This window comes from Epinephelus lanceolatus, chromosome 1 (assembly GCF_041903045.1).
Source record: "Epinephelus lanceolatus isolate andai-2023 chromosome 1, ASM4190304v1, whole genome shotgun sequence".
NCBI lineage: Eukaryota > Metazoa > Chordata > Actinopteri > Perciformes > Serranidae > Epinephelus > Epinephelus lanceolatus.
In genome coordinates this window covers 48157813-48178692 of record NC_135734.1, presented here as the reverse complement: position 1 = coordinate 48178692, position 20880 = coordinate 48157813, and the positions used below count along the sequence as shown (strand labels likewise).

Below are 20880 nucleotides of genomic sequence, written 5' to 3'. Positions count from 1 at the left end.
CTGGAGTCGAACCCGGGCCGCTGCAGCAACAGCCTTGTACATGGGGTGTCTGCTCTATCCACTAAGCCATCGATGTCCCAACTCTTAAAATATCTTAAGAATTATAATAGAAATCATCAGAATATGGTTATATGGGAATATGGTGATTTACTGTTCGTTTAACCACTTCAAGACTGTTTGTACCTTTGTTTTTTTCCGACGGTTTTCTCGTGTGATGTAAGGGAGCTTGTCCCTGGGAAAAGTCTCCTAAACCGCAGGAAGTTGTGCAGTTTACATCTCTGGTTTGTTTGGAATAAACAGAAGAATTACAGTAGGTATTTGGTGTGGACAGAAATAGAACTTGTGCCACCAGCAAAAACTGAAAACATCACAGGAATGAGAGCTTAAAAGAAGGAACATCATAACATGTGTTTTTAAACTGCATTCAAATAAAGTATCAGAGAGTGTAAATATCCACCTGCCAGTTTACTGTGAATTTATTCTAACGTTGTTTTTTTCTGTTTCAAAAGTCTCCCCTCTCTCTCTCTCTATCTTTCTCTCTCTCTCTCTCTCTCTCTCTCTCTCTCACACACACACACACACACACACACACACACACACACACATCACGTAAAGAAAATAATAAAGATCAGTGTGAAGCTGTTTGTGTGTAAGTGTGTGTTGTATTTGTTACCCAGTGGCCCTGTGGGGAGTGAGGCCAGTGGGTTCAATCCAGCACAGAACACACACACACACACATGCACACACACACACACACATACAGTATCTGCTGACCTAAGTGGTACCTTCACTTCTCTGGTTGATACCTCTGTGTTCAGTCTGTTTAGTGCAGCGATGTGGAGCTCCATCGCTGCACAGCAGGCAGAGCTGATCTCTCCGTTCAGCTGAGAGAAGCTCGAGCTTTTACTTAATTGGTTGTTATGTAATTTGATTACAGTGTCAGCTGGAGTTTGCTGAACTGCATTCATTAAAACAGCAACTTACACAAAGTTCATATAAACAAATGTTTTGTAAACATTGCAGTGATTCAACCTGCAGTTTAACCAGTTTCTTAAAGTTGTGATGACATTTACACTGACCGCTTTGTGTGGTCCATTATCTCGGCTAATTGATGACAAACTTTGGTATAAAATGTAGACATTATTGACTGTCTGCCAAATAACAGTCAGGGTTGTAGCACCAACTACTTCATGATTTCAGGAGTGAGAATGAGGAGACTGCCAGCGAAATGCTAACATTTTTTTTGCTGCTGTATGTTTAGAGACAAATCCCAATGCAAGGGTGGACTAAACCATCTTCTGTCCTTTAAAGCTTCAGCAGCTTTCCCTATCAGTCTGGAGGTCAGCTTCACAGGTGGGATAAACCCGTAAAAAATGTCACTGATGTCTGTCGAAGCTTGCACACATGCACATGGAGGTGATTTTCTAAAGAAATTGTGGATTCGGGAGTTCCTTACTTTATATTCAGACCTAAAGTATAAAAGTGACCTGCTCTCTCAACTTCCTTTAACCCCTGTGTCTGAATAATGCTGCTTTAATTTCTGCATTTCTGTCCCATGGCCAGCATACTTTGCTTTGCATCAGTGTAGCCGGCGCCCTTATGGAGCAGACACCTGATATCTGAAAATGAGGAGAATGCATATATGTGGCACAGCATGCAGGGCTTCACAAAGACAAGGTCTCCCTGTAGCTCAGCAAGCTAAGGTTTGGAAAATCTGGCTCAAAACTTGCACTACTGCCCAGAGTTAAAAACGTTTGTACTCATGTTAAAGCACTGAAGATAGAAACATCTGCAAAATGTCACAAGATTGAATCCAGATCGTCTTTCATATTTTACTGTAGCATTTTGCAACGTGTTCTTCTTGTTATCAGGCCACTTGGAAGAGGAATATAATTTATGCTTGTTTTTTTACCTTGCATGACTCACTCTGATAGGAATAGTCGGCCGAATGCCTAAAATATAAATGCGAAGCTACGTACTGTTTTTCCTTTCACATGATTGACTTCACTTGGCATAATGTGGGCCATTGAAAGGGCCCTGTGGGGTGAGTTCAGCCAATCTGGAATTTCATCCAAGTGTGAAATGGAAATTCTTGTTCTGCCTCCCGAGGCCACGAGCATTTTACTCAGACAAACGACACTTGCAGGGGGCATCCCGACTCAGTGATGGCTCAGCCGGTTAGAGAGAAAATCTGCCCGAAAACACGTCACTTGTTCGTTTAACCTGAGACAAGTCATTTGTGATTTGTTGTCCTGCACAGAGCTGGAAAAAAGAATCTCTCACTTCAGCAGGTTCCTTTCTCCTCAGCAGGTAGAGCAAAAAGCAGATGCTTTGGGAAAACCGTGGTTACGACCAGGACTCTGCTGCTGAGAGCATTGAAAACCTTTTTCTTCTGGCACTCCAACAAATCCAACAGTGATCCAGCAGCATAATGAGGAGAGAGTGGATGTGTAATGGTGAAGTGGTTCTCTTGAAATTAACATATCACTCTGTTGGAGTTGTTGGAACAAAAAACACACCTGCAGTTGAACAGCAGCGTCACAGACTGATGCTTCTCCCCTCACAGGTGATCTCTGGCTGAGTACAGACAGAGCAGACAGACAAAGTTTTTTTTTTATCAAGTAACTCAAAGAATTAATGCTCACTGGCACCAGCTAACATGATCTGCTGTCTGCCTCTTTTTAACCACTGGAAGGCACAGCCAGCACCGGCTTTAGAGTCCTGACACACCATGCTGACTGTGCGACTGTGTGCTGGGACGGCAGCAGCTCAGTCCATAGGGACTTGGCTTGGGAACCGAGTCTGTTTAAGTCCCCGTATGGACCAAGTGTGGAGCATAGACTGGTATCTGGAGAGGTGCCAGTTTGCCTCCTGGGCACTGCCGAGCTGCCCTTGACCAAGCACTGAACCCACAACTGCTCGGGGCGCCTGTCCAAGGGCAGCCCCCTCACTCTGACATCCCTCCATTTTGTGCATATATAGGTCCTGTTGTGCGTAAATGTGTATTTTGGGCCTGTGTGTGTATATGGAAAAAAATTGAATTTCCCCTCAGGGATTAATTTCATATATCTTCTTCCTCTGCATCTGTTGGTCAATATCAAGCTGTTGGTGAGTGTCTGTCTCTAGTTTTTTGGGTGTGTCCTGCACTGTTGGCAATAGTTAGTCCTTGTCTGCCTTTTAATGGCCCATTCAGCGTATTGAATCAGCATCAGAGACAGTGGCATTTCAGCTCAGTGCATGAGAAGGAAAACAGACGTGAGGAAAGCAAACAAATGACTAAAATCAAGAGAGAGTGAGAATGAAACAAACTTGTTATATTCAGTAAGATCATCTTTTAGCTACTGAGCTATATTTAGCAGAAACGGTTAATAGAATAGAATAGAAAATGTATTGTCATTGCTCCAAAAAAAAAACAATGAAAAAACAATGAACATAATAATTGTTTGTGTTATTGTTCACTAGTGCACGGTAAATATTATTTGCTCTTTCAATATCTGGTTGTATTGTTAATTTGCTTTCTGGCTAACGAGTCTGTCCTGTTGGTCTTCTGGTTTCCCCCTTTGAATGACAAATACAGACCACCACCTGCTGCTATGGAGAATTATTTCCTCTCCCGCAGGTGCAGAACATATGTGCTAGTATGTCGTTGGCTGTCGTCTTTGTGGTGTGTTTTAGCTCAACTTTTTGGTCAAGACACAGATGACGTAAGGCGACGCAATAGTCAGCATTCTTTCACCTGAATTCTTTGATTGGTTTGGTGTATCTCGGCCTTAAGTTGAGAATGAGAGGTAACCTCCGGGGCTGAAAAGTGAAGCCCTGTGTTGTGCCAAAAACTGCAATTCCTTGAATGGCCACTTGAGGCTGGCTCCAAAAGCGAGTCAGTTGTCAAAGACCCCCATGTTAAAATGTCCATCTTTACAGCAGAAAAAACATGTTTACAGCCTGGTACAAAAAATGGTTGTGGTCTCAATAACTAATTTCCCTGTTCATGACAACTGTACGGAAGGTGTTATGCACAACTAAGGGTGGGGCCACCACCCAGATCGTATCTTTGGGCTCTCAGTCAGATCCACCCCTCACTTCTTCACAGCTCCACCCTCTTATCCAAATTTGGTCACTTCTTTCTCCAATAATCTAAGATGTCCACCGTCCAAAATACCAAACTTGAGGTTTTAGATTTGGAGTCTACAAACCAGTGGGTGACGTCTTTGTGGCTAGGTCAATTACTTTTGTAGTAATAATAATGATAATCGTACATTTTGCCAACCTCAGATTCATTCATTCATTCATTCATGCTCACACACAATTTAGATGCGATGAAATGCTCGTACTTTAGAGCCTTAAATGTTAGACATGAGACTAGTCAGTTTGAGGTGCTGAGGTTCATCCAGATAACTTTTTAGTAGTGCAGGTGTTTAATGTTGAGGTGGCTGAAGGAGAAGAACCAGGTTTATCAAGTTATAAGAATAGATTTGCATTAAATAAACACAAGAGTCCCTTAAAATCTGAGAATTTGACAGATGTTTTTACTCTGCAATGGTATGCATTATAATGTCAACCCTTCGGCAAGACAAGGATGTTGATATTGAACAATTGTGCAACTCTGGATTGCATCCAGTGACATTGTCTTCCACATCCAACGTTGAATGTTTTGGCAAAAAAAGGTTTTGTTGAGATTTGTTGTAAACTGTGCGGCCTGCAGTCAACAAACTGTGGATGTTAATGCCACTGGATACTGGGCTGTAAAAATTAGAGAACTCGCTCTTGCAACAGGCCCCAGTTCAGTGTAGGGGTGTTGTGTTAGACTGCCACAGAGGAGAACTTTATCTTCTATCAGCAGTAAACAGGGTAGAAGCTCAGACAGGGGTCCAGGCCACATGCTGAGAAATGATAAAACACAAACATGCATCTAGACATACCCACACACATGCATATACATACCACAAAGGGGGAAGGCAGATATTTTAAGCACATTGTTGATATTAGACAGTGTGGTGAATTCCACTGTAACATTTGGGTCCATAAAAAGCTTTCAGAGTAAATTAGAGTGACTCGAAATGCATCTAAAAACAAATATTATTCTTAAATTTTGGATCAAGCGGCTGTAGTTTTTATGTTATTAATAATAAATCAAGTGACAGTGTTCAAACAATGTGACATATGTGAAATGTGTCTCTGATAGTGGTGAACCTCCAGAGAATGATCAGCTGAATCTGCAGTTCTCATCAGCTTTACAGAGCTTTATAGTCGTCGTTTATCTGTCCAGCCCACAACTTTACTGTCCTGGTTCACTCTCACCGCTCTCATTGCATCGCTTTCAGAGAAAAAAACTGTAAAAAGCCACTGTGCACTACCTGCTCAGCAGAAAACAGCAGACAGTGAACGTAGTGGAGAAATTAAAGAGGCAGATATTTTCCTTGGGAGATGGTAGAGACCAAAAACAGAGCTAAAAGAGAGTGAATATTGGACTTTGTTAGGGGGACACAAACACAAAAGCTGCATTTCTTCCAAAGATTTGGGGTATAATCCCCTTAGAACCATATGGACTTGTACCTAAATCCGAGATCTGTTTTGCATTTTCACCGCAGACAGTACTCTGAAGCCACATTTCTACCAAAATATGTAGGTATAGTCCCTTGTCAACCGTACATAACCCATACAGACATGTACCTTGCATTGCATGCACCCCTGAACACACACTTCTGTTCTGTCAGGGATCAGAATGTGGGTTTGACCCCTGACCTTGGCTGGTTGTCTGTTAAAGGCGGTGGAGTGTTGCAGCGTCAGTGTGTCGTGTCAGATTAGACTCTAGGGGCCTGTAGATCTGTGTGGAGCCTGGATGAACTCTCCAGAGTTTGACCTCAAAGTGTGGACTGAGGGTTGACTCTGTGGCCTGTGTGTGAGGTCCTGTCATACATGCCACGTGTGTGTGCGCGCTTGTGTGTGTAAGAATAGGAAGTTTCCGCACCGCAAATGCACATTTTTGCTGTTTTTTGATTAAACTGAGTGATGTGATTTTTCCTTCTTGTAACCGATCCTCCCTCTTATTTGGAAAAATCCAAGTGGCCACATCTCAGAGTTCACTTTAACAGTAAGTAAGAATCAAACTTTGCTTATTATCGTTTAGCGTAAGGCCTACATAAATCAAATACCTGAGTGCAATGCTGCCTTTAACATCTTTCACAATGTGTCTGTCGTGCAAGTTGACATAAAAAATTGATGATGGAAAAAAGATATGTTGTGCAGCGCTAATTTAAAGGTAAAGTGTAATTAACTGCTCTAAGTAATGGATTATCTTGTGTATCTCAGGCAAGTTTCTTTAAGTGCTCTCAGACCTAGAGTCGTCTCCTTTGGTCTGAATCAGGGACTCATGTTGTTCCAAAGTTGTATAATTGCCTAGAGTTGGTTCGTGTTCTCACGGCAACATTTACAAGCGGACCAGATCAAATGCCTTGTGTGAGAAAGCTGCTCTTGATTGGTCAGAATTTCCATGTGGGAAAAATCCAGGAAGTAAAGCAAACGTTGAAGAAGAGTACACTTGCAAGATAAATGTGACACTTTCTAATGTCACAATGGAGGGACAACTACGCAGGTTGATTTTAGTGCTGCTCATCATGGACTATATTGCTGTCATTGTTCATTTTAGTCAAACCATACAGTTTGAAAACGAGGTTCGCTTTGAAAAGCAGCATTTCAAAGTTCACAAAATTTGTATTTCATTTGTTATATCATGCTTAGAGAATAATGAAGGCATTTCACTCGGAGCTCGCGTCACTTCTTCTACATTATACACAAATATCTAAAACGGATTTATGACAGCAATAACACCTGAAGTGCTGTGCTGCACTGCGACTCAAAGTGTGCTTTGTTCAGCATCGTACATATAATCACAGAAAGCCCTCATGGGTTTTGCAGTTACACAGGTGTTACCAAAATAAATTCGCTGTCGTAAGAGTTTTCTGTAAATTAGTGCACGAATAAATGAGGGAAAACAAGAGAAATCACTGACTACAGCTGCTTCTTGATTTGCAAAGGAGAAACTATTCTCACTCTAAAAAAAAAATCTCAAAATGTCTCACTGGGCTCTCTGGAAACTACCCTGGAAAGTTTAACTATTTAAGACTCTAAAACTAAGAGGAGCTTCAGAAAAATGTGCAATATGTAGACCAACGTAAAGTAGTTAAAATGTCTAAAACTATACCAGACAGTTTGATTAGAAAACCTGTATTTTTAAGGCTTATTTATATTCTCAAAACATCTTTGGCTGGTAAAATAATAAATGTGATAATCAAAAGATAATATGTGTTCTCCTGCGCTGAAGTTTATTGGATAGTTAATTTTTTAAGAGGTTAAAGAGGCAGAGTTATGTGGCTGAGCTCCATGTTTGTTAAATTGGACCCCTGGGGAGTGTGATTTACTGAATGAGCTGTCAGGTCCATGTGATGGTTCTGTTAAACCAATATTTTCTCTGTCTTTACAAAGAGACAGTCGCTTACATAAGACCCACATTATAAGAAAAATTTAGGGGCTTAATTCTGGAGTGGGACAGAAAACTCATAGACAGTGCTCACATCTTTCTTCTGTCTTCTATTTTAATTAAATAAATGCCTTAAAGTTAAAGTCCTTCATTCAAAATCCTTTTAAATTAAAGGCACATGAGTATTATCAGCAGTGCTTAAAATATCCAAAGTATTCGTCCTGCAGTAAAATGTCCCCTGTTACTCATATATTGCTCTGTCTGACATTATTAGATTATTAATACTGATGCATCAATGTTAGAGCAGCATGTCACAGCTGTAGCTGCTCGAGGTGGAGCTAACTTTACTGAACTTCATATACAGTTAGTTTATTCTAGTGATTCTCAGCCGAGGGGTCGGGCCCCTCCAAAGGGTCACCAGTTAAATCTGAGGGGTCGTGAGATGATTAATGGGAGAGGAGAGAAGAAGAAACAAAATTCTGATGCATAAATTTGTCGTCATTATTTTGACTTTTTGTGAAATATTGGATGATTTTACCTCCTCGAGTCTCAAACAGTTATTTAAATGAAAGCATGTGAGAAGTTTTAGAGGGGAAATATTTCAACACTGAGACATCTGAGGCATGACAAAGAGCCCCAGCAGGACTCTGCTTTCAAGGTACACAAGCAAACAACAACTGGATTAGTTTTGAAAATGTAACTGTATTTCATGAGCTTTTATTATCGTGTGTTCTTTTTTTTTATAATCTTAATCTGTGAAGTAACTTGTAGCTACTGTAGTGTTGTCAGATGAATGTACTGGATTAAAAGTACAATATTTGGGAACATAATGGAGTATAAAGTAGCAAAAAATGAAAATACTTAAGTACAGGTGCTTCAGAATTGTACTGAATAAGTACTTGAGTAAATGCATTTAAGCTAAGTTCACACTAAGCGACTGTCAGAGTCGTTAGTTTGCTATATTTTCCCCACTACATAACTTGCTGTCTTGACATTTGGAGTCTTGAGGTTGTTATGGTTTTCACACTACATGACTGAGCGGTGACAGCAGGCCCCTGGAAACACAGCTCAGTCTTGCTTCCAGTTTTTCCCAGTGGCCACTTGGGATAATGCAGTGCACGGACATTAGGCTGCCATTATAAAAGTGACGTCTGTAAAACTGTTGACAGGACACCTCAGACTGCAATCAGTTATGACTCTTTATGTTATGACTTTTTAAATCCATTGAGGTTTTATATTTATAAAACTTTCCTCAAGATGAGAAAAGCGTATTAAATAATCTGTGACATCATCACAATGTAACATTAATACTTTTATCTTTTACATATTATATTGTTCTTGGTTTCATTGTGCAGGATTTACACTTTTTTTAAATTTAATTGTATTTGTTTTTATTTTGTTGTAAAGCACGTTGGACTACACCTCCCTGTATGAAAGGTGCTATATAAATAAAATTTATTATTATTATTATTGTTCATGAGCTGAGTGGGAACTCTTAGGCAGGGCCAGTGGGAGAAACACTACCGTGCATACTCAGTGAGTGTCATACGGCAGGAGTAAACCCAGGGACTAGAAACATTATTGGCATATTCTCCAGGTGAGCAACTCCATTGGACTGAATAGATGCTGTCATGGTTTCCAGTATCTAGTTATTATTACATTACATCTAAGTACATAAATATGTAATTTGATGTGTGGGTGGAACCACAAGTCAGGGATCAGGGAGATGCTTGATAGAAAAATGTCAAAAAGTGACAAAGCAACATTTTTAGTAAGATATTATGCCAATAACTTACAGAAGCATTGCGTGCAATACTCCACCTTCCACCTTGTGTTATTCTCTTTCTGTCACTTTCTCTCTGTCCTTCTTAAACACACACACACACACACACACACACACACTGTGTGGAAAGCACTGCAGCTCAGCTTGTGTCTTGTGCTTTCATTGGCTGTAGTTTTCCGAGAAAGTGCCATCCAGACCCAGATATTTAGTCTGCTAGATAGCTGGTGAGCATTTTTGGCTTGCATCACACATAGAGCCCAAGCACGACTTTGTGAGTGCCAAGCCAATGCTGCTTTGCCTCTGATCTAAAGCTTTGTTGGTGAGCTCTCACAAACTCTCAGCAAGGGGAACATCAGGGCTATTTGTAAAATATTTGATCTGCACACACTTTTTTTAACTTCTAAACTTGCCCTGTGACAGAAAACACCCTTGTCCCAGACAAGAATTCACAACTTCAAACAATTAAAAAATGTGCCTTCAAAATCTAAAAGTCACAGAACATACTGACAACATTGGTGTAAAAATGTACTGCTATAAGTTGTGTATACGTTATGTTTCCAAATGTATTTTTTTTATGGAAATGTTGGCACTTAAGATTTCAGATTTCTACAAATCATTTAATCAGATGTAATAAGGGTTAGCTGTATCACATTGAGTCCTGTCTCACTTCCTGGTTTCCCAAAAGGTGGGAATGCTGCTTAGTATGGTAATTTTTGGATAAATTAATCATATAATATTGACATAGAGTGTGTCTCAACCATGATAGGACAACTCCGTCGCCTTCCTAAATCAAAACTAAATCAGAATTGTGGTTTAGAAATAAGTATTTGATTAGCAACCTTCTAAAATAAAATGGCTACTCACTAGGACTGCTGTGAAATTAATAAATATATAAGTTTTTGTCAACTCTAAGGTATCAACTCCGTCAGATCTTTCGTCTGACCTTCATTATGTATGCGAAAAAATAAAAAGTAAAATCACTGGGAGGTTTGACCATTGCAAGGGTTAACAGTTAAGACTTTGATCTTTGAAAATATATTTTCCCAGTCTAATTTAGGAGTAAAAATGAAATTAAAAACTCTAAAGATAAGGTTTTGTCACAGTCGTTAGGAAGGGGTGTCATATAAAGACATTTAATTGTGGAATGACGGCGTCCTGTTTTGTGTCTCAACACTTAATAATGAGATCATTACCTTTTTATGGAACTGACACTCCTCAGATTTAACTCTTTCATCACTGTTGACCCAGAAATCATTTTCAGCTGTTCAAACTTCAGATAAATAAAAACAAATGCTAATTGAGGTCAGCAGAGGTCTGTCTGAACGGGACGAACCCCCCGCCCCCTGAATATAAGGCTGAGGATTATGAATAGAGAGTGTATTTTACAGACTTTTACTGCGTTCTTGCTTTACTGGGCAGCACAGAGCGGTGAATAGTGACAGGAAATATGTTAGAGAGCAGACAGAACCACCTCTCAGTGGCTGTGAACACTTAAAATACTACAATGTGCCAACTGTGTCTGACTGCTCAGGAAACCCTAAATCTAATAAACGACACATTAAAATGACTTTCACTCCGTTTCCACAGGCTCTTAATTTGAAAACACAACAGTTTTAGGCAACTGGAACACTGTGGGATGAAATTACGATTTTGCCTAAAAATAAAAACATCACAGTTGTAAACTTCTTATAATGAAGTAGAGAATTTACAGTTTGGTTCCCCGCCTCAATTAAAAACAGTTTCTCATTTTATGTCCTAAAAAAATCTCAACCTGAATGTGTCACATGACAGAAAGAGCTGATCCTACGCCTGACCAAGACCAGCTGATGGACCAGTTGAGCTGATTAAACCAGTGGGGGAGTGGGTATTTCCTGAGAGGCTTGATACAAAGTCCCTTTATGTATTCTAATAAAAAATAATAAAAAAAAGACTGTCCATCCTTACTCCCACTTAAAAGACTAAAACCATATTTTCACTGCAGCAGTCGTGGAACAATGGAAATGCTTCCTTCCAAAAAAATCTAATATCCACCATTTGAAAAAGAAATTACACCCACTCCTGAATGTATTATTGTTCTTATTGATGTGAAACACATTTTGAGATCTTAACCTGCAAATACAGATGTTTCTTTTTTAACTACTGCCACTGTCAGCATCTACCAGAATGTATTTTATGTGAATACAACCCTCACTTCATCTTTTGATTAAATGCTAACACATCTGAAAGGAATAGTTTGGGAAATAAGCTGATTTTCTTTCTAGCTGACAGTTGGATGAGAGGCTCAATTCCAGTTATGTGTGTGTAAGCTAAATATGAAGCTACAGCTAGCAACAAAATCCACCATTTAAGCTGAATAATAAAAATGTCATATAAAAAAATGAAGCATAAAAATGACACATTGTGGTTTTATTGGAAGTTATATAAATGAGTACAAAATACTGTAACTGTACTGTCATTTTGTTTTTGTGTTTTGCCGTTTCATCACCACTTACAAATCCAACTGTAGCTAGTATCTCACTCTAACTACCCTCATTCATATTTTAAGAAGCTACAAATTATATTCAGCCACAAAATAAGTCTGAAAGCTGGAAATCAGAACGGAAGTACAGAGAGTTGTTGCATAGAGATGATGCACCATCTCATCTAGTTGCATTGGTGTGAACTGGCAGGATTTTAGAACGTTGCAGAATGGCGCATTGCAAGTACTTTCCTGTTTCAACTCATGTTGTCGCAAATCTTTGGTCTGAACTGGGCATGAGAAGTGTTGATGGTGGTGTTTGTTATTTTTGGACAGAGCCAGGCTAGCTGTTTCCATCTGTTTCTAGTCTTTTGCTAAGCTAAGCTAACTGGCTGCAGATATAGTGACGATATGTGACAATATGGGATGAGAATGTGTTGACCGCAACCATTGACAACCACGTTTTTTCAACCCTCTTTAGATGAAACCGGCTGCGTTCCCATGGAAACCATGCATGCCACAGTCCAGTGCTGGGTCTAAACTGTGTAATGACAGCAACAGAAAGTTTGTTGATCACAGCTACTGCCACACAAATCTAATTATTTAGGAAACACAAGATGGCTAATAAACAAATTAACTTGAACTGTTCCTTGAAAACTTTAGTTACCATTCACACTTAAAAGGGAAACATTTCAGTCTTGATCCTTTTTTTTGTCATGTTTTTGTGCCTAAGTGATGAATGGAGACAACAATTGTTGAAATCGGTCCAATATTGAAAAAGAGCATTGCAGCCAGCAGCTGTTTACATCCAGTAAAAGTGTTTGCTTTTGCCACTGACAGGCTCAGATTATTATTATGTGTATCTGAAATTAAACATGTTTCTTTGTTATTGTGTCAAACCAAGTCTTGCATGTTGACCTGTTGCAGGAAAACAGGAACAAACAGTGTTGCTCCATTTGTCACTTCGCCCTAAAAACATGAGAAAATGGGATCCAGGTTGAAAAATACTGAAGTTTCCCTTTCAGTTGCCACTTATAATGAATCAGAATTTTATATTCCTGAACCTCCAATTGGTTTGTTTTCATCACAACATGAAATAAGGACATTCATTATGAAAGAGAAACTTGCGGGAATGATGACACAAACTCTGGACATCAGCCCTGATGATTTCCTCAGAAAGGAGGAACAGGAATTGAGCTTTGTTTGACTATTAAGAATATTTGTTCTGGGACTTGAACAACTGTAACTGCTCTTAGAGTAAAACTAAAGTGCCAGAATCTTTGCACACCGACTGTTTACTGACCTCTTTGGGTCAACAGCTGGAGTTTCTGAGAGGACGGTGACACTGTAGAAGAGGAGTCTTTTTTTCCCTCTTTAGTTTCACACTCCTTTAGCTAAAGGCATTTCTAGAATTTGAGGACATTGGAGGCTGAGCCCAGAGTTATGTAGAAGAGAGATATAGTTGGCAGTTGTAGTTCAATGTGTTGTCATACAATGGTTCGTGTGATATCCTACAAAAATGCAAACACAACAGTTTGTATATCCTCGAATATTGTGCCATACGTATGACGTTATGTACGTAACTTAAAGCTACAAAGGTTTAGTTTAAACAAGTGAAGTTACTGTGGGTAGGTTTAGGAAATGAAACATGGTGACAGCATCCCCTAAAATGCTCTCCTGGGAAAATCCTTTGTTTTACAGACCGCTTCCTTCTGTACTCCTGCCAGCGCATTGGTCATGTGATCACAGCCTTCCCAAATCATGATTGTGTGGGATATTATGAATTTTGGTGCATTACTTCATGTAGAGCAAAGTCCAAACAATGCATGCTAGTGAAACATCCTGGTGCTGACTATATACTGGAGTTTACAGCCAGTTTACAGCCACTCCCATCGCATACCCCTTTATGTTTACATCTCTGTCATGAGCACGAGCCTGTCATCCAAGAGTAGATTCAAACTTCCTTCTGGTGATGCGGTTGGTTGGTGTGATTTGGTAGAAAGAAAATAGTTCCTACATGAAACTGCTCACAACAAGGTCTGTGGATTATCTTAAGCAACTGGGTCATGATTTATGTAAAGAGACGTTGATGTTGAGTTTTCCAAATGTATTTTTTGAGCGCCACAAGCTGAGCGCCATTTAGTTCCATTATATTACAGAGAAGTCAGACACGTCTACGGCCACTCTAACATTCGGCAACTCACACCCAAACAAACTAGGCTAATGAATACCGATACAGGTAAGAGGAAAAATATGTAATTTTGATTTGGGGCTGAACTGTCTCTTTAACAGCCCACCATATTGTAAATACTTTTGATGTGTGACACTTGCATACAGTACGTGATGATGCAGAATCACAGTAGGTCTAAAATTTACTACCAAAACCTCGTCTCAGGGAAGCAGTAACTGTGTTTTCCCAATGAATTCCCAGCAGTGTTTTGATATGAAGCCACATGTACATGCTCACAGTGGAGGCTAACAAATTCAAACACGTCCTGAGAGGTTTTATATCCTGGCAAAGGACGAAAAACTAGGTGAAGCAAATTGAAGGAAAGCGGGTACACCAGCAACATATTCACACTTTATATTCACAGGTGACAAACTTCTAACCAGCCACAGCAGTTTATCAGGAGATAAAACAGGAGCTAAACCTGCTTCATCACCTCCACAAATGTATCTGGAAAGTATTTAACACGTGACTGCGGTTAATCAGTCTCAGTACAGTACTTCCATCACATCTGTTCTGCTGGATCACTTCCCTCAATTGACACTAGATGGTATTTGTTATCAAATGAGCGGCTTTATGGTGTTTTCTCCTGCCAGAAATAAAACACTTAAAGTGATGCTGTCTTGTAAAAGTTTCAGAAAGTTCTCATGTGGAGCAGCAGGAGTGGATTTCATCCTGCTGTGGATTTTTCTCTCAGTTCATCATTTCTCAGGAGAGTTCACGGACCTGGAGGTCACAAAGCGTGGGGCAAGATAAGCTCTGTGTGTGTGTGTGTCCGGGTGAAGTGGTTGTTGGATGATGTCATGTGACTAATTGGAAGCAGCATAGATGTGTGTGTGAGAGAAAGAGTGTGTGTGTGTATGTTTAAGGATAATAAATGGAGTTGAAGGCATCAGGGAATAGAGCTGCTTTGTTGACAGGATGAGCTTGTTGCTATAACTCACTGGAGCTGTAAATCACACACACACACACACACACACACAGCAGCCACCTCAGATTAGTGCGTGTTTCACACCTCTTCAGGAGATGATGATTCATCTTACAGCTGTTTCACTGACTGCACACAGACACACACACTAATATAAATGCAGGTACATTCACTGAACACAGATACAAACAGCAGGTTTCTACAGCGTCTCACACACACAGTCAACACATCTAAAAACACACAGAAATTCAGATATATATTTGATACAAACTCACACAAAGACATTTCTCATTCAGACTGTAGAGCTGGACTTTTTCCAAACATACACCAGTGAATTGTGGGATTTTAAACATGTAGAAGTATAATTTATCCTCACATAACTCTTGGACCTTTACATCCATTTCACTCAGGAACCTCTGAACATCTTGTTAGTACCAGGTTGGACCCCTTTTGCCTTCAGAACCGCCTTAATTCTTGGTGTCACAGAGTCAACAAGGTGCTGGAAACATTCCTCAGAGATTTTGGTCCATATTGACATGATGACATCACACAGTTGCTGCAGATTTGTCGGCTGCACATCCATGATGTGAATCTCCCGTTCCAGCACATCCCAAAGGTGCTCTATTGGACTGAGATCTGGTGACTGTGGAGGCCATTGGAGTACAGTGAACTCATTGTCATGTTTGAGATGATGTGAGCTTTGTGACATGGTGCGTTATCCTGCTGGAAGTAGCCATCAGAAGATGGGTACACTGTGGTCATAAAGGGATGGACACGCTCAGCAACAATACTCAGGTAGGCTGTGGTGTTTAAACCATGCTCAGTTGGTACTAAGAAAATCTCCCCCACACCATTACACCACCAGCAGCAGCCTGAACCGTTGATACAAGGCAGGATGGATCCATGATGCCAAATTCTGACCCTACCATCTGAATGTGGCAGCAGAAATCCAGACTCATCAGACCAGGCAACGTTTTTCCAATCTCCTATTGTCCAGTTTTGGTGAGCCTGTGTGAATTGTAGCCTCAGTTTCCTGTTGTTAGCTGACAGGAGTGGCACCTGGTGTGGTCTTCTGCTGTTGTAGCCCATCTGCTTCAAGGTTGGACGTGTTGTTGCTTCAGAGATGGTCTTCTGCACACCTTGGTTGGAACCAGTGCTTATTTGACTTCCTGTTGCCTTTCTATCATCTTGAACCAGTCTGGCCATTCTCCTCTGACCTCTGGCATCAACAAGGCATTTTGGCTCACTGGATATTTTCTCTGTCTGGGACCATCCTCTGTAAACCCTAGAGATGGTTGTGTGTGAAAATCACAGTAAATACTCAGACCAGCCCGTCTGGCACCAACAAGCATGTCAAGTTCAAAGTCACTTAAATCACCTTTCTTCATCATTCTGATGCTCAGTTTGAACTTCAGCAGGTCGTCTTGATCATGTCTACATCACTAAATGGATTAAGTTGCTGCCACGTGATTGTCTGATTAGCTATTTGCGTTAAGGAGAAAACAGGCGTACCTAACTACTGTAAGTGACCGGTGAGTATATTGTATCAAATCAAGTCAGATAATTCTCTGAATATTTTCGGGTCTCTTCTCATTTGTGCTTGCTTGTAGGTGTGTTAGCCTCAACCTCTACACTTTCACCAGTGGTTTGTGATGTGGGCTGTACATCAGAGTCTATTGTGGTTCACAAGAATGTCCGTACACTTGGAAAAATAATACAGCTAATATGTATCAGTAGCATGTAAATGTTTGTTAACTGGTCACCTCTAATAGACTGATTCATCTTTGCTAACAATAGTAACTCTGAGGACCCGTCGACGTCACGGACCCCCTGTTGAGGATCCAGGTGATAAAGGGTCATTTAAGGGTACTGTTTGCGGTGAAAAGGGTCCAGGTACCATGTTACTTTTGGTTACAAAGGTACCATACTGGAAGTGTTTGGTGGAAATGGGACTTTAGTTCAGCGTTTAAAGCCACCTTGCTGGGTTAGTTAGCCGTCTTGGTAGACAGGTCAGGGTTGGGGTTCTTAGTGATTAGCTTCTTGTTTTAAATTCTTTATTTCAAACTGCCAGCACACACAGTATCAAAAGAAAACATCAGAATCAGGCTCATACAGGTGAAGCATTGAGAAAAGTTCCATCACGCAGGAGCAGGTGTTGGGAGTGGGAATGAAAGAGGTGCCAGTCTTTCTATTACAAGTCAGGAAACCATCACATTAATGTTGAAGCTGTATTAAGGTAAAAAAAAAAGTTGCATATTGTTGCTTTAACCCACCGTGTCATCCTTCTTTTAAAAGCACTTACACGCTTCATTAAAGTGCAAAGGGCGGCTCCTCCTCACACACACACACACACACACACACAAACACACCAGCAGTCAGTGTGTATCACAGTGATAATAAAAGCATGGACACAATTCCAAACATCTGCCCGGCACGCTTCATTAGACCACAAAGACAAACTCTATTAATCTCGTAATGGTCGCTTTCATTTGGAACGTGTCGCCGTCCTCGGTGCTAATGAAACCATTGTTGAGACGTCTGAGGCACTTACAGTGAAACCAGTGAATGTGGAATAGATTAACACTTCACACTGAACAACACTGCTTTCTTATTGTCCGTCCCCTCACACACACACACACACACACACACACACTTTCCTCAGTCACAAGTGTTAGCGTTTAATTCAACCACAATTGAACCAGTGACCTCCCATTGAGTCCATCTGATGACCCATGTAGCCAAAAACCCCCACTATTGCCAGGACACACACACACACACACTGTAAGACTACAAATTGAACTTGACAGATCTATGAACTCGGGGAACCTTACACTGCAGCAGCACTCTAGACTAACTAAAGAAACGATCTAAAAAATAGATGTGGGAAGAGAGGAGAGAGAGCATGAAACAGAAGGGGTGGAGAGGAGAAGAAGGGGGGAGAAAGAGGGAGGAAGGGGAAGAGTGAAGGGTTAGCGAGCAGCAGATCCTGACCCGGCTTGTTGTGTTGATGTTTTCTCTGGCAGCTTGTCAGTTTGAGCTGCACTCACTGAGGGGGTTCATGAGAAACTGACGCTCATCTGGCAGTAAGGGAGAGGAGAGGAGAGGAGAGGAGAGATTGAATTAAAGAAATAGCTAGTTCTTTTTTGTCGGAGAATCACGATTTCTTTCTGGAAATGTTTTAAACATGTATTTCAGGTGCTGCAGGATAAAAGACGTCAGACAGGGTGTAGCGGGATAAACATAAAGTTAGTTGCCCTTTTATCTGCCGTAATTACATTCAGAATTTGAAACTGAAACCGAAACCCAAATCTTCTATAAATCCGTTGCTTTAGCTGAAAATCTGCCAACCTCGGGTTGATAAAATGGTCAGGGAGTGGGGAAGAAGTCTGATGACCGACCAGCTGCTTGTAAACGTGGGTTTTTGGGTAATCAGGTTGTTGCGGTGAGTGCGAACTTGTTCTCCAATATCCTGCCTTAAAAGATAATACATATTTTTCCTCTTACCTGTAGTGCTGTTTATAAATCTAGATTGTTTTGGTGTGAGTTGCCGAGTGTCGGAGATATCGGCCGTAGAGGTGTCTGTCTTCTGTCCAATATAGAGGAGCTGGATGACACTCAGCTTGCGGTGCTCAAAGTGCCAAAAAAATACATTTGAAAAACTCAACAGCAAAGTCTCTTTACAGAAATCATGACCCAGTTACTCAAGATAATCCACAGACCTTGTTTTGGGCAGTTTCATAAAGGAACTATTTTCTTCTACCAAAGTACACCCACCAACCACATCACCGCATAGAAGGAAACGTGAAACTACTCATGGATGACAATGTGCGATGTGGCTGAGCTGTGTAGCTAGCCCTCTGGTGCTAGGTGAGCTAGCAGCAGATGCACGCTTCCTTCTGTGTAGTGATACAGGTGGCGGGTGTAGTTCTGGAAGACGAAAATAGTTCTTAAATGAAACTTACACTTGTATGCTATTATGTAGCGGATACGTTGAAACTTTTATGTTTCTTTATGTTTCTATCAGAATTAATTTTGCTAACGAAAACTAGGACAAAAATTATTTGTCAGTGATGAAGAAGAAACGTTGACAAGCTAAAATTAATCTTGATAATAAAACCTTGGTTGAAAATGTCAGCTATCGGACATTCAAAATGTGAGGAAAGGCGAACTGAGCGGCTAACGGGGGCCGTGCTGGCAATTATTTTCTAATGCCACACAAGCGGTATGAGATCGGAGTGCCAACTGGCTGTAAACTCCAGTGAATAGTCAGCACCTGGATGTTTCGCTAGCCTGCAAACACCGGACTGGAGCAGCGTCAGCCGTTGGTGTGAGTTGTGAGCTTTAATTCAGCAGTATCTTAGCAGCAGAGAATAGGAGAGTAGATTAAATGAATGAAAAGCCAGCGTTTCTGCAAGCATAAGCATATTTCTGCTGTCTTTTTTTTTAAAGATAAAACTTAAGGTCTGAAAGTAAACTAACAACACAACACTAACAAAAACTCATGTTACTCAAGAAGGACAGCGGATCAGAACAGATGTGATGGTGACAGAGATACAGCAGACTCTGATGTCAGGGACACTGTAGTTCAGACCAACAACATGCAGCCGGTAAACCTTGGAAAACCAGCATCCCTGCCTCCTGTGACTTTTCATCCACAGAGCAAAATCACCTGTGTCCAAAAACTCAGCTCACAATACATTTTTGAGCTGACTTCAAACAAACAGCATCAGCAGCCAGCTGTGTCTGCTCCTGAATGTCATGGCCACCGCTCAAACTACAGACTTTTCAGTTTCATTTCAATGCTTTAATCTGGCAAACAGCCTTTAAAGTTACTGTATCTACATACAAAAATAACTTTTTAAAATTATTCACATCAAAATATTTCCAGTTTTTTAACAGACTTTATAGAAAACCTCCCTTATTTTTTCAAGTGGAACACCAAACAGGAGGACAGCTGTAAATATTGTGCTTTTAATTTGAGCTGATGTGCAAATGAACCAAAAGGACGCAGGTTCAAATCCCCACAACAGAGACCTTTCCTACCAAAGGAACCTTGAACCAGGCACCAAAACCTCACTTTAAATTAAAGCCTTAGAAACACTTAACACTCATAATAAAACTCCAAATGATCCATCACAAGGGTTAAAAGCATATAAACTCACCTGACTGGATGAAGAATCGGTTATTCCCAACTGTCACTCCAAGTCCTCCACACCAAAAAACTGCCTCAGCGGACGAGTCATATCCAACACTGCTATATGTTTGTGTGTGCGTGTGTGTGTGTGTGTGTGTCAGTGGGTTTGGCAGCTGCCTGCTCGCTCCTGATAGCATTCAGTGTTGCAGCAGCAGCAGCACGAGAGGGTTTCACAGCGACGTCAGAGAGCCTGGAAACACAGCGGTGAATTAAGTTCCCCTCCTGTCTTCTCTCTCGGCTCTCCTCCTCTCTGTTTCTCTGTCACTCTCTTTATTTTCCAGCTCTGCCTCTCCTCTCCTCTCTCCCCCTCTCAGCTTCTTCTCCACTCCCTTTTTCTGTTTCTCTCCTCCTCTCTCAGCACTTCCCACTCAGACAATTTGCTTTTTTTTCTTTTAGTCAGCTTCAATTAATGTACCTAGGCCTCTACTCCTTCTTTTCACCTCCCCCTTCTTACTATTCTTGTTGCTTTTCTTGTTTTCTGTCTTGATTTGCGAGCTCTTTCTTTTCTCTCTCACGTTCTGCCTCTCTGTTTTAGCACTTGTCATCCTCAATTTCTTATCTGTAACTCGAACTCTTAATCTTTTTGCCTCGTCCTGTTCATTGCTTCTCTCTGTCATCTCGGATCTGTCATTTTCATTCTTCCATGTGACTCTTCATAGCGTGCACTCTCATTCTCTGCGAAGCTATTCCCCTTCCTCAACTCAAATCCCTCTCTTTCTTTCTGCTTTCCCTTGGGGATACTCTGTGTTTCCCAACAACTGTCCTCCAGTTCTCTTAAACTCCTCTTTCATCTTCTCTTTCCGCTCTTTCCCA

At 40.8% G+C, this 20880-nt stretch overlaps 1 protein-coding gene across 6 annotated transcripts in view; it reads right to left on the bottom strand.

The window, feature by feature from the left end:
• ripor3 (RIPOR family member 3) overlaps nt 1-20601 on the bottom strand; it is an 83235-nt gene extending 62634 nt beyond the window's left edge. For 3 of the 6 annotated variants that reach the window (XM_078171531.1, XM_078171525.1, XM_078171528.1), the window contains exon 1: nt 20036-20600. The gene's annotated coding sequence lies outside the window, so the exon portion shown is untranslated. Of the gene's footprint in view, nt 1-17864; nt 17951-20035 lie in introns of all 6 variants that reach the window. The other 3 variants (XM_078171523.1, XM_078171526.1, XM_033626936.2) reach the window with 3 other exon arrangements.
• Between the last annotated feature and the right edge of the window lie 279 nt (nt 20602-20880).